The sequence below is a fragment of the Lactuca sativa genome, chromosome 1 (genome assembly GCF_002870075.4).
Source record: "Lactuca sativa cultivar Salinas chromosome 1, Lsat_Salinas_v11, whole genome shotgun sequence".
In the NCBI taxonomy this organism is placed as follows: Eukaryota; Viridiplantae; Streptophyta; class Magnoliopsida; order Asterales; family Asteraceae; genus Lactuca; species Lactuca sativa.
This window is the reverse complement of record NC_056623.2, coordinates 37,575,991-37,589,206: the sequence shown is the minus strand read 5'-3', so window position 1 is coordinate 37,589,206 and position 13,216 is coordinate 37,575,991.

Genomic DNA, 13,216 nt, shown 5'->3' with positions numbered 1-13,216 from the left:
AGATCTCTAAGCATAGCAACATTGTAACATCCTAATCTTCAGGTATGAATTTAAATCTTTATATATATATATATATATATATATATATATATATATATATATATATATATATATATATATATTCAGGGCAACTCGACGAGTTCAAGGCTGAATATGAACCACTAATTTTTAGGGTATTTCATCCTATTTAAGGACCTTATACTCTTTAGGGTGGCCTCCTTATCCGTCCCTCTGTCCAGAAAATCCTAGCTTGTGCATTCTCTCTCATTCTTGAGTGTGTGTGAGCTTAAAGAGTGTCTTTTGGTGTTTACTTGAAGAAGCTTGAAGTTGGTGGTGCATAACTGAAGGGAGAAGCTTTAGATCCAGAACTTTCTCTTTTGTTGCAACCATCTTGAGGTATAAAGTTGAAACCTTGACCATTTATTGCTTAAATCTCCTCCTAGCAGGTTTATTGCCATTTTGGGTTCATTTTGGAGTCATTCTTGGGTTTGATCATTTCTGGAAGTTGCCACTTCATATTTGGGCATTTTGTGGCCTCTTTGGGCTTAAAGTTTCAAGCTTTATATGACCGACTGTGGAACATGAATAATCATATTATTCGGGAAGTAAAACATGAAAAACGAAACACAAGAATAAATAATTGACAAAAGGTAGTAAGCAAACTTATAAATAATTCTCAATTATTTAGTCACCAAAAATCAGTTACATTTGTTTTGTTACAAGTTTCAAAATAACTAACTAACTACTAAAAACTAATATTATCTCTCAGACCAATGCTCTTGGCATGCTGACTATGCTTTGACCCTACTTAGAGCCTACGTCAAAGGATTTGCAGGATTCTTTTCTGATGATACCATATTCACGATGAGGTGACCTTCTACTACCCTATGTCTGATGTAATGATATGTTCTTTCGATATGTCTAGACTTTCCATGATATCTTGGTTCCTTATTCAAGGAAACCGCTCATTCATTATCATAGAAAAATTTCACTGGCTCCTGAATGGTTGGGACAACTCCAAGATCTCCGATGAAATTCTTCAACCAAGTTGCTTCCTTTGATGCTTCACTTGCAACTATGTAATCTGATTCGCAGGTCGAATCAGCCACCGTACCCTATTTGGAACTCTTCCAAGTTATTGTTCCACCATTTAGAGTGAACACTCGGCCCGACTCAGAACGAAAGTTGTCTCTATTTGTCTGAAAACAGACGGCATGGTACCCACTCACTCTCAATGTATCACTGCCACAAAGGACTAGAAGCATGTCCTTCGTCCTCCAAAAATACTTGAGAATGTTCTTAACCGTTGTCCAAGAAGCTTATATTGGGATCTCCCAGATAGGGACTGACCATGCTTAAGGAAAAGGACACATCAGGGTGAGTACATGTCATAGCGTACATGATCAAACCTGCAGTCGAAGCGTAAGGTACCCGACTCATATCGGCTATCTCTTCATTTGTACTAGGGCTTTGAGTCTTACTTAATTTGGTAATGCCATGGATAGGTAGCTCTCCTTTCTTTGAATTTTCCATACTAAACCTCTTAGTACTTTATCCAAGTATGTACTGTGACTAAGTCCAGTTAGTCTCTTCTTTCTATCTCTCAAGATTCTTATCCTGAGGATATTGGGTGCTTCTCCAAGGTTGTTCATGGGAAAACACTTTCCAATCCAAGACTTAACTTCTTTCAAGGTTGGAATGTCGTTTCCCAAAGCATGTCATTGACATACAACACCAGAAAAGTCATTATACTCACACTAGCCTTGATATACACACATGACTCATCTTCATTCATAGAGAAACCAAACTCTTTGACTTTCTCATGGAAGCAAAGATTCTAGCTATAAGCTACTTGTTTCAATCCATAGATGGATTTCTCAAGCTTGAACACTCTATTTTGAAACTTTGCATCTACAAAACCCTTTGGCTGACTCATGTAAACATCCTCAGTCAACTTCCCGTTCAGGAAAGTGGTTTTGACATCCATATGCCAAATTTCATAGTCATGAAAGGCAGCTATGGTGAGCATTATCCTAATATATTTTATCTTGGCTACCGGTGAGAAGGTCTCATCATAGTCCACCCATGGGATTTGAGTGAATCCCTTCACAAACAGTCGAGCCTTGAAAGTGTGTACCTTTCCATCCATGTCAATCTTCTTCTTGAAGATCCATTTGCACCCAATTGTCTTTCGACCTAGTACATTATCAACAAAATTCCAAACTTGGTTTTCATACATGGACTTGATTTCGCTGTCCATTGCCTCTTTCCATTTAGCAACCTCAAGGCCTGCCATTGCTTCCTTGTATCTATCTGGCTCATCTAAATTTATCCGTGTCCTATCACTAACAAACGTGTCACCATATATAGTAATATGGAAGCCAAAGAACTTAGGTGGCATGCTATCTCTACTAGAACGCCTAAGAGGTAATGACTTGTCTACCGGTTCAACAGGAACCTCTTCTTCTAGTTGAGTGCTAGTATCTTTTAAGGTTCTTTCATTGGTTGACTCTTGAATTTCTTCAAGGTCAATGGTACTTCCACTGTCCTCTTTGAATATGAGTTCTCTCTCTTTCGAAAGACTCCTCTTCGTGCTACAAATACCATGTTTTCACTAGGTATGTAGAGCAAATATTCAAATGACTGTTTTGGGTAACAAATGAAAATACACTTTTCGCTTCTAGCTACATGCTTGTCATGAGTCTCTCGTCTTACAAAAGCTTCACAACCCCATACTTTGATATGTGCTAACGAGGGAACTTTCTCTGTCCACATCTCATTAGGTGTTTTGGCAACCTTATTTATAGGGACAAACTTGAGGATGTGGGTGACTGTCTCTAAGGCATACCCCCAGAAGTGAATAGGAAGAGAAGCACAACTCATCATGGAACAAACCATGTCTAACAAGGTTCGATTACGCCTCTCAGCCACACCATTCAATTGTAGTTTCCTAGGAAGAGTCAGTTGTGAAATTATTCCACATTCCTTTAGATAGTCGTTGAACTTGATACTAAGATACTCTCCGCCTCTATCGGATCTAAGCATCTTTATCATCCTGCCCAACTGATTCTCGACTTCATCTTTAAACTCTTTGAACTTTTCAAAGGTTTCTAACAAATGTTTGATTAAGTAGATATAACCATATCTGTCATAATCATCTGTAAAAGTCAAATAGAATTGATTTGCATCCCTTATGGATGATCTAAAGAATCCACACACATCTGTATGTATGAATCCAATAAACATTCACCTCTTTCATAAGATCCAATGAAAGGTGATTTTGTTATCTTTCCCAAAAGACAATATTCGCATGTATCATCTGACCTTAGGTCAAATGATTCCAACACTCCATCCTTTTGGAGTTAGGCGATGTGTTTCTTGTTAATGTGTTCAAGATGACAATGCCATAGGCACACCTTGTCTATACCATTAGACGAATCAATATGGAAAACATTATTGTCTAAATTATCAACACACATCACATTTCATACACACCATCACAAGGTAAAGCTTCAAATATAAAAACACCATTTTTAAGCAAAAATACAACCATTCAAATCATTAAATAAATATCTAAAAACTTGACTGAATAAAGCATGAAAAGAAATAATGTTACATGTCATCTCTAATGAGTAGCAACAATTTATTAAATCTAAACAAACACTACTACTAAGCACTAGACTATAAACTCCAATCTTGGTAACAGGAGAAGATCATCTATTCCCCATGATAAGGTTCATTCTTCTATACTCCATATCTCATTTTCTCTTAGCCCCTGCAAATCGGAACATATGTGAAATCGACATCCTGTATCAAGGACCCAAGAACGACAAGATGATGAGTTATTATATGAAATAGTATATATATATATATATATATATATATATATATATATATATATATATATATATACCTGAAGAAGATGGCTTCACTTTTCCATCCCTGATGTCTTGCAGATACATTGGGCTGCTTCATTTCCAATTCCCCTAACCATTGTAATAAAAGCATGTGGCCTCTTTGGGATCAGAAGTGTGAGGAATGTCAGAACTGGGCTTTCCTTTTAGTCCATTGCTTGACGACCCAACACGAGATTTTCCTTTCTATTTCTGTTTAGGAGGACCTTTCCTCTTCTTCCCATTTCCCTATCCAATAGCCAGAACGGGAGCATTATCAAGAGTGGAGGTTGAACCTTTTCCTTTCATTCTTGCTTCAACTGGCTGTAGTAGATTGTGCATATGAGCCAAGGTGGTCTCAATGTTCAAATGATAGCTCAAGATGAACTGACCAAAACAATTTGGTAATGAATTTAGGACTATATCAATATCCAACTCCTCATCAAATTGCACATTTAGCCTAACAAGGTGCTCTATGTATCGTTGCATTCTCTACATGTGGCTACATACATATTCTCCCTATTTCATCTTGCATGTCATGAGGGCTTTGACCACTTCGTACTTTTCTTGACGAGCTCGCTTGTGGAAATTTTCCATAAGATCCTTGTTCATCTCATAGGGATAGTAGTACTCATATAATATCTGCAACTCAGGGGTCATAGTGGCGACCATGATGCAAGCAACTTTTGTCGCATCATCGTAGTGTTTCTTGTAGGAGGCTAGTTCTTCAAGAGTATCCTTCTCTTCGTCGATTTCATTAAGTTCCTTTTCAAGGACATACTCTTTGTTCTCGAATTGAAGGGCCATCTTTATGTTGTGCATCCAGTCATTATAGTTAGTGACATCCAATGTCACCTTTAAGCAGATCGACAACAACGAAAAGTTATGGTGGTTGGAAGAGGAGGAAGCAGAAGCATCAGCAGGAGTAGACATCTATAAAAAGAAGGTAGTTTTAGTTAGATAGTAATAGTACATAATATAGTAACCCAAAATAAAATATTAAGGCTAGGACCCAACTATATAATTCACAACTTAGACAAGGGATGTCGTAATCAAATTGTAAATTTTATAAAGGTAGGTAAATGACGATTTACCAATTCCACCAGAAAAGATATGAAATTAAGTGAAATTCCTAGGTCTTTTGAGATTCATTGAAAATATTCAATGGCATGTTTAATCTCATATTATGCTCTTCTATTTGTGACTGGGATACCGAGAATCACAAACTAGATGTGTTGGTAAACCACACACGCTCCATCAACAATGATAATTTATGAGATACCTATTACAACTCTTTATTAGTCCCTATTAGTGTGTTGGTTAACCACACACGCTCCACTAACGACTTATAAATTGCAATGTGCAATTTCATGGGTTAGCATACTAATTCACATTTGTCCTAAAGTAACATTATACTTTTAATAACATTATACTTTCAATGAGATCTAGTTGTCCTATGAAATCAACTACCATTTTATAGGAAGTTTGTGACAACCCGATATTTCAAAACGATATGTTGGGACGCAAATCAAATTTAGGTCAAAATATAACTTTCCAAAAATCTTGTTTGGATTAAGTAAAGTAGTAGGAATCGTATCAAGGTTTTCGTGCATATAAAGAACCCTAAAATCCGAGTTATAACGAAGAAGTTATGACCAACCGAAGATTCTCGGCAAAACCGGCATCAGCGATTAAACGTAAAACGCGAAATTTCGATGCAATAGTTTTTAGCCTTATGTATCTAAATGAAAGTTATAGACAACCTCAAGCTATGATCGTACATAAAAAGAACGTCCAAATCTGACTTCGGATGTGAAAGTTATGAATTTTAGAAGAAATTCCTTAATCGCGTCATTTTATTTAATAAATAATAAAATGTATTTTTGGAATTTGCCAACGGATTCTAAACGAAAGTTGTAGATCTTGGTCTCACCTTCGCGTGGATATAAAGAACGTCAAAAACGGAGTTCGTATGAGGGAGATATGAATTTTAGAAGTTTAATTAAAATAAATATAAATTTAATTATAAACTCCCGGTATTATCCGAAGGGGAGTCATCGGATAGGGCCGAAGTACGCCCTGCGTACCTTCGTACGCCCAGCGTACTGAGATCAAGGGCTTCGGATCGTCCACGTCGCCAATATCCGAAGAATCTGACCCGTCCGACCCGTCCGAAGCTCCGACCCGTCCGACCCGCTGTCCCATCCGACCCGCCGTCCCATCCGACCCGCGTACCCAGCAACCCGTCCCATCCGAAGCCGAGGCAGTCGAGGCTTCGGTCACGCATGACGTACGCGTACGCGCTGCGTACGAGCGTACGCCCCGCGTACGGAGGCGGTTCAGCCTTCCTATAAATAGGATGTGAGGCTTTCCGAAAAAGTTGCTCAATTCTCTCTTTTCCCTCTCGATCTTGCCTCGTTTTCCGTGCCCATTCAAACCCGAAGCTCTGGCCTTTTTACTCAAGTCCCGAGGGTCGATTTTACTCCCGAGATTCCCGAGAATCCTGAGAAAAATCCGTTTCCCGAGACGAAACTCTGCCCGGTTTTCCATCTCGCTATCTTCAAACTTTCAGGTGAGTTCATACCCCTATAATCCACACTTTTAAATGTTTTATAAGTATTTTTATATGCTTTAAGGGGGGGGGGGGGGGGAATACAAGTAAAACACACGATGATTTTCGTATGTTATATAAGGTTTCATTTTACACTTTCTATCAATAGAATCGCATGTGATTTATAATCATTATAAAGAAACTTTCGTATGCAAAATGTATCACGATAACATCATATCTTTTGGAATTGAAAAGTGTTGTTATTTATATATAAATCAACCACTCCGCTTATACTTTATGTATATGTGTCCACCTTTTATACTACAAACATACGATTGTTTTGGGACACTTCTTGTTAATAAATCAATCTTATGTGATTTATAACTAGTATACAAATGGATTTACTACAAGTTTAACAGTTTTACTAAACCTATTACTTCAAATGACTTTCTTAAACGTTTTTACATGATTAAAGCTCGTTATCAAACTGTCTTACATACTGTAAGCTTCCTTTCAAAATCGGTTACAAAGGTGTTTTCAAACAATGGTTTTACGTGTACTTAAACTGTCTTATCAAACAAAATTCTTTCAATCATTTTATAAACTGACATCAAGTCACAAATCTTTATTAGACTTTTCAACGGTTTTACAAAACTTCTTTATGCTTTTATATTATAAATTGCATGTCTCTATATGTATAGTTATATAAGAAATGTTTAAAAGACTTAGAAAGGCTATCCACCCTATTTCCTTTTCGCGCCTTGAGATGTGGTCTGGTGGGATATTGGGTATTCGTCCGAAAGTCGTTTAAATATTAGTTATATATTATGTATACATATATGGTCATAAATGTTCCATCAGTTAATTTAGTTCCGATACAAATAGATATAAATGGTGTATAAACCTACTTGGTCACTCATCAATTACATTCTAGTAAACTATTATAGGAATAGTTTAGAGTAAACAAAACATTTTCACTACTACAAGAAATTACACCAGAGTCAGTTCATTCATGAGTCCAGACTACATGTTATATGAAGGAATACTTTTACATGAATACTTATACATGAATACTTTTACATAAACATTATATGGCAAATTACTACTACATGTTATATGAAGGAATACTCTTACATGAATACTTATACATGAATACTTTTACATAAACATTATATGGCAAATTACTACTACATGTTATATGAAGGAATACTCTTACATGAATACTTATACATGAATACTTTTACATAGACATTATATGGCAATTTAATATTACATGTTATATGTCTAGATACGGTTATATTGTTCGCCTTTCTATCTTTACCTTGTGATTCAATCACATCATCGACGAGGTAGACTGGGACTTTATCTCCTAGTACCACATCATACTTTGAGGGACTAACCATTCCGACAACCACTGCTAGCTACAGAGGTAAATGAACAATCTACGGATGTTCTAGGTTGATACCATCGTGGGTATACATAAGGGACTAACTATTCCTAAACCCGGCTGTTAGCAACAGAGGTAAATGAACAGTCTACGGATGTTCTAGGTTGATACCATTTCAGTTATACTTAAGAGACTACTAATAAGAGTTAAACAAGGAAAAACCATCACATTTTCAAGAGATGCGTACTTTCAAAACAGTCAGGTCTAGGTAAAAGACTACTTTCAAAACATTCGAGTCTTGGTAGAAGACTACTTTTATACTAGTAGGAAATATGGGATTTTCTAGAGCTTTTCATACTTATACTAAATGTTTCATCATTCATTTACCAGTCTTTCATATCAACTAATCAAGACAATGACATTAAATACTTATGAACTCACCAGCTTAAATGCTGATCTACTCTTTCAAAATAACTTGTATTCTCAGGTTACAAATAGACAGGTGTCGATGCAAGGTTTAGAGAAGACGGAGCAGTCAAGACTCGTCTTTTATTTTGATAAGTTATCATCATGTCTTGTACTATGAAAGAAAACACTTGTAAACTAAAATTATACTATTAATGCAATGGATGATGTTGTTGCTTGTTTACTACTTTACATTTGTTGTGATGCATACATGACGTCCTCCGCCCCAGAACGTTTCCGCCGTTCTCGGTTTTGGGGTGTGACAGATTGGTATCAGAGCATTGTTTATAGTGATTTGAGTATATCAACCCATAAAAGATATACTAACTATAAATACAATGGGATAAAAAAAAATACTCTGATTTAGAGTTTATACTTTAAATAATAAAATATTTAAGTAAGTATACGTGCCTGCATTCATACTAAAATCAGTGTCACTAGGACAGTACAAAAGAATTACGATTGTTGGGCAACACAAGTGGGCTTAGAGACATATGGTCAAAACTGGGAAGATATAGCCTGATCGCCTATATTATCCGAGGGTTGACTAGCATGTGCCTAAGTTTAAGTGTGTAGTCGCAACAATGCTAAAATCTTACCAACCCTACCACAATGAGAACAATAGAACATAACATAAAAATTAAAATACTATAGGAGTATTTGGTGTTACTATAAGTACTTTATACTTGAGAATTAAAAAAGGGATCCTCATTACTAAGTTGATAGTTGCTAAGTGAATACACTAAGGCTACATGTAATTAGGATGTTATAGACTTAGAATCAGTGGTAATTTTGCCTTACCCCTATTCTGTGTGAATTTGGAAATAAGGTCACTTATTCGAAGGTCTATCCTGTTTAGATTACACATAGCTGGTATGCACTTCACAAATAGTGATGTAACTAATGAGGGTTTTCTAAATAATTATCTAGATAGTTCGTCTAGTAATTATCCACTTACCCTAAATTCTCGCATAGAAATCATAGTTGGACTCCATCCCCTTGACAACCAATATCTTCTGAACGAAGTCATAGCTGGTTGGTTTGGAGAAGAACCATAGAATGATCATCCTATCCCTTTGGATAATCACCATGATAAAAACCTTTCCGCCAATGCTAATTCCAAACCAGAGGTTGAGAACCTACCCCGAGCAATTCCCTTTCCAATTCCTAACCCTCGTCTTGCTTTTCAAGACCCGACGCCTGAGTCGGTGGAATGCTTAGAAACATGGAGCCAAGAACAAGATCAGCCCATGCCAGTTATTGGCGACCGAAACTTTTACGACCTGAGCAATGGGGGCTCAGCAGGTAGAATCTTGCCAATCATGGTCCGCAGAGTGGCCCAAAATGAGATTCAAGGCAGGTCAGCCCAACATCAGATTGCCGAAGTTGTCACCTATGCTAGAATGCATACCCTCCACACCACTCATCTAGAAGATTCTCATAAGAGATCAGAAAGAAACCATGAGAACCTGCTGCAAACACTAGCTGAAAACCCGAGCCGAAGTCATAGAGCTCCAAGTGCGCCAGAGGGTGTACTAGAGACACCTACTTAACATGGAACATCAATTGGTTGAACTAAGAATTCACCAGAGGAATTACCGTCGCCAGTAGTAGACGCTTTACTTTATTTCCCTTATAAAAAGAGGAATCGTATTTTCTATCTATGCCTGGTGTGGCATTTTCTATGAAATTATCTGGTACCGTAAGTACTTTAGTTAGGTCTTTATGCTGTCAGGAACTATCTCCTGTGGATATGATGTAAGACCTTTACAAGGTCATTTTCCTGAACCTTTACGCCGTAAATATCCAAGATATTGACAGCCGGCTAACTTTTGTGTCATTTCCTTCATTCAAGTACTCTTATCATACTCTCATTGGAGTCTATCTGAAACCTGTTTTAGTTAAGTCATTGGACCATAGCAAGTTAGATACGGAGACATTTCCAAGTCTCTTTCAGTGGTTGGATTTTGTTATTCACCAATCCACGATACCTCAACTGGTACTACAAACGTCTTGAGAACATTCTACGAACTTACCTCTATTCATTACTAGGACTGCATCATAGGGATGTAGGTCAAACCTTCGCGAACATACTTTCATTCTGTATTAGGACTGCATCATAGGGATGTAGGTCAATCTTTTAAGAACATACTTCTATTATTTACATGAACGATTGAAGTACGTCTAGGTTCAACCATACTCACTCACAAATTTATTTTTCCTTTCCGTATAACAGAATCATGTCGCCGAAGAAAAACGATCAACCCATCTACCAAACACCAACTCTTCAGATTGATGCAGCTACCTTTCAAGCTGCAGTCTCGGCTGCCGTGTCAACTGTTCTGACCCTCCTTAATGCTAACAACGCGAATGTTAGCGGGATCGTTAACAATAATTCCAATCCAAGTAACAGTCAAGTACCTCAACAAGAAACAAACTACCACGACACCCCGAATCCCAAGCCCAAGAATAGCAAACGAAAGTTCTGGGCTAAGACTAAAGGCAAATCACCCCAAGGGGCGAGCAAAAGACAACAACATGTGGCAACCTTCGCAGCCACGACTTCTGTACCTCATACTACCATCCCTAACCCGGCCAGACAGTATGCTGGCAATCTCCCAAAGTGTAACAAATGCAAATATCACCATCATGGATTTTGTCGGAAAATGCAGTGCTTAAACTGCAATAAAAAGGGACACACCGTCCGTTACTGCAAGAGTCGGATCCAACACATTACTTCAACCACCAATGTCGAAATCTCTCGAATATGCCATCTATGTGGCGTCATGGGACATTTCAAGAGGGACTGTCCAACAGAGGAGAATGATGGTGAATCCGGAGGAGTTTGACCTCATTATGGAAGGAGACAACGAAGGACCCTACTATAGTATAAGTTCACTTCCAACCGTCAGTAATATGTATGTTTTTATAAACCATCTAGAACTGGTGCAACTAGAGTCTTACTTTTTGCGAGATCCTGTCTGTATAGGAATTCTCATGCTGCGTATACTTGTCTTTTGTAGTATATCTTATTCGCAGCGATAGTCTTGTGGTAAACCTAAAGTACTGTAACTCTGTTCATGGTTGTTTAGTTGTGTTTTGTCTGTAACCGTCTTATGTTAATTCTAATGTCTTTAAAGTTTCTGTATGATTCCGACATTATCATACGACTCGATTAAAAATTGATCCTCACGAAAACAGCTTCATACGTACATCCCTATCTTCTAGATCACTTTTCCAGCGTAGCCGTCATATCAGAACCCCGAAGTACTCATACTCGGAGTACCTCTTAGTTAATTTCTTTCCGAAGAAATCCCCGAAGTACCACTCGTTCAATACGTCAAGTTCAATCCAAAGACCCACAGTTTCAAGCTTATTTATATAGGACTCGTATACCCGAGACTACGATTGGTGAGCCTGGTATAGGTTCTACTATGAACTTCAGGACGGAGACTGCCCAAGATTTACGAGTGATTATGCTACCATGCGAATAAACTTAGAAGCCAACACGTGCCCTTTCTGTCGATTGGGACAAGAAATTCAGATAGAACAAAAGTACCTATCCTTTTTCCTTAATTCATGAGTAATCATACTTTATTTTAGATCTTCACGTCACCTAATCAACCACAAGGTTCTGACTTCATAATCAGTATGAATTGGTTTTGTTCTTATACAAGAGGAAAGGTCACTGCCTATACCTCGAGTCAGCTTAAGACGCAGGAAGTTAACTATACAGCACATAATCTTGAGTCAGGGACAACAGTAATTGTATGGAAGATCTGGAAGCACTACTTTTAGGATACAAGATGTACTATCCTCACAGTCCACAAAAACATTCAACATACGTTCGACCAAGAGGAGTTATCACACCGGTGAGGCCAACAAAAGAAACAAAGCCGTTCCCCAATAGTGAAAGGTTCCCCGGAAGGCCATGCCAGGATCTAAATTCACTTAGGAATACAAAAGATCAAATAAAACTTCTATCTGTAGCGTAGTATCAATTCTGCTTAAACTCTAATTTCGGGACGAAATTCCCTCTAACGGGGGGATGATGTGACAACCCGATATTTCAAAACGATATGTTGGGACGCAAATCAAATTTAGGTCAAAATATAACTTTCCAAAAATCTTGTTTGGATTAAGTAAAGTAGTAAGAATCGTATCAAGGTTTTCGTGCATATAAAGAACCCTAAAATCCGAGTTATAACGAAGAAGTTATGACCAACCGAAGATTCTCGGCAAAACCGGCATCAGCGATTAAACGTAAAACGCGAAATTTCGATGCAATAGTTTTTAGCCTTATGTATCTAAATGAAAGTTATAGACAACCTCAAGCTATGATCGTACATAAAAAGAACGTCCAAATCTGACTTCGGATGTGAAAGTTATGAATTTTAGAAGAAATTCCTTAATCGCGTCATTTTATTTAATAAATAATAAAATGTATTTTTGGAATTTGCCAACGGATTCTAAACGAAAGTTGTAGATCTTGGTCTCACCTTCGCGTGGATATAAAGAACGTCAAAAACGGAGTTCGTATGAGGGAGATATGAATTTTAGAAGTTTAATTAAAATAAATATAAATTTAATTATAAACTCCCGGTATTATCCGAAGGGGAGTCATCGGATAGGGCCGAAGTACGCCCTGCGTACCTTTGTACGCCCAGCGTACTGAGATCAAGGGCTTCGGATCGTCCACGTCGCCAATATCCGAAGAATCTTACCCGTCCGACCCGTCCGAAGCTCCGGCCCGTCCGACCCGCTGTCCCATCCGACCCGCTGTCCCATCCGACCCGCCGTCCCATCCGACCCGCGTACCCAGCAACCCGTCCCATCCGAAGCCGAGGCAGTCGAGGCTTCGGTCACGCATGACGTACGCGTACGCGCTGCGTACGAGCGTACGCCCCGCGTACGGAGGCG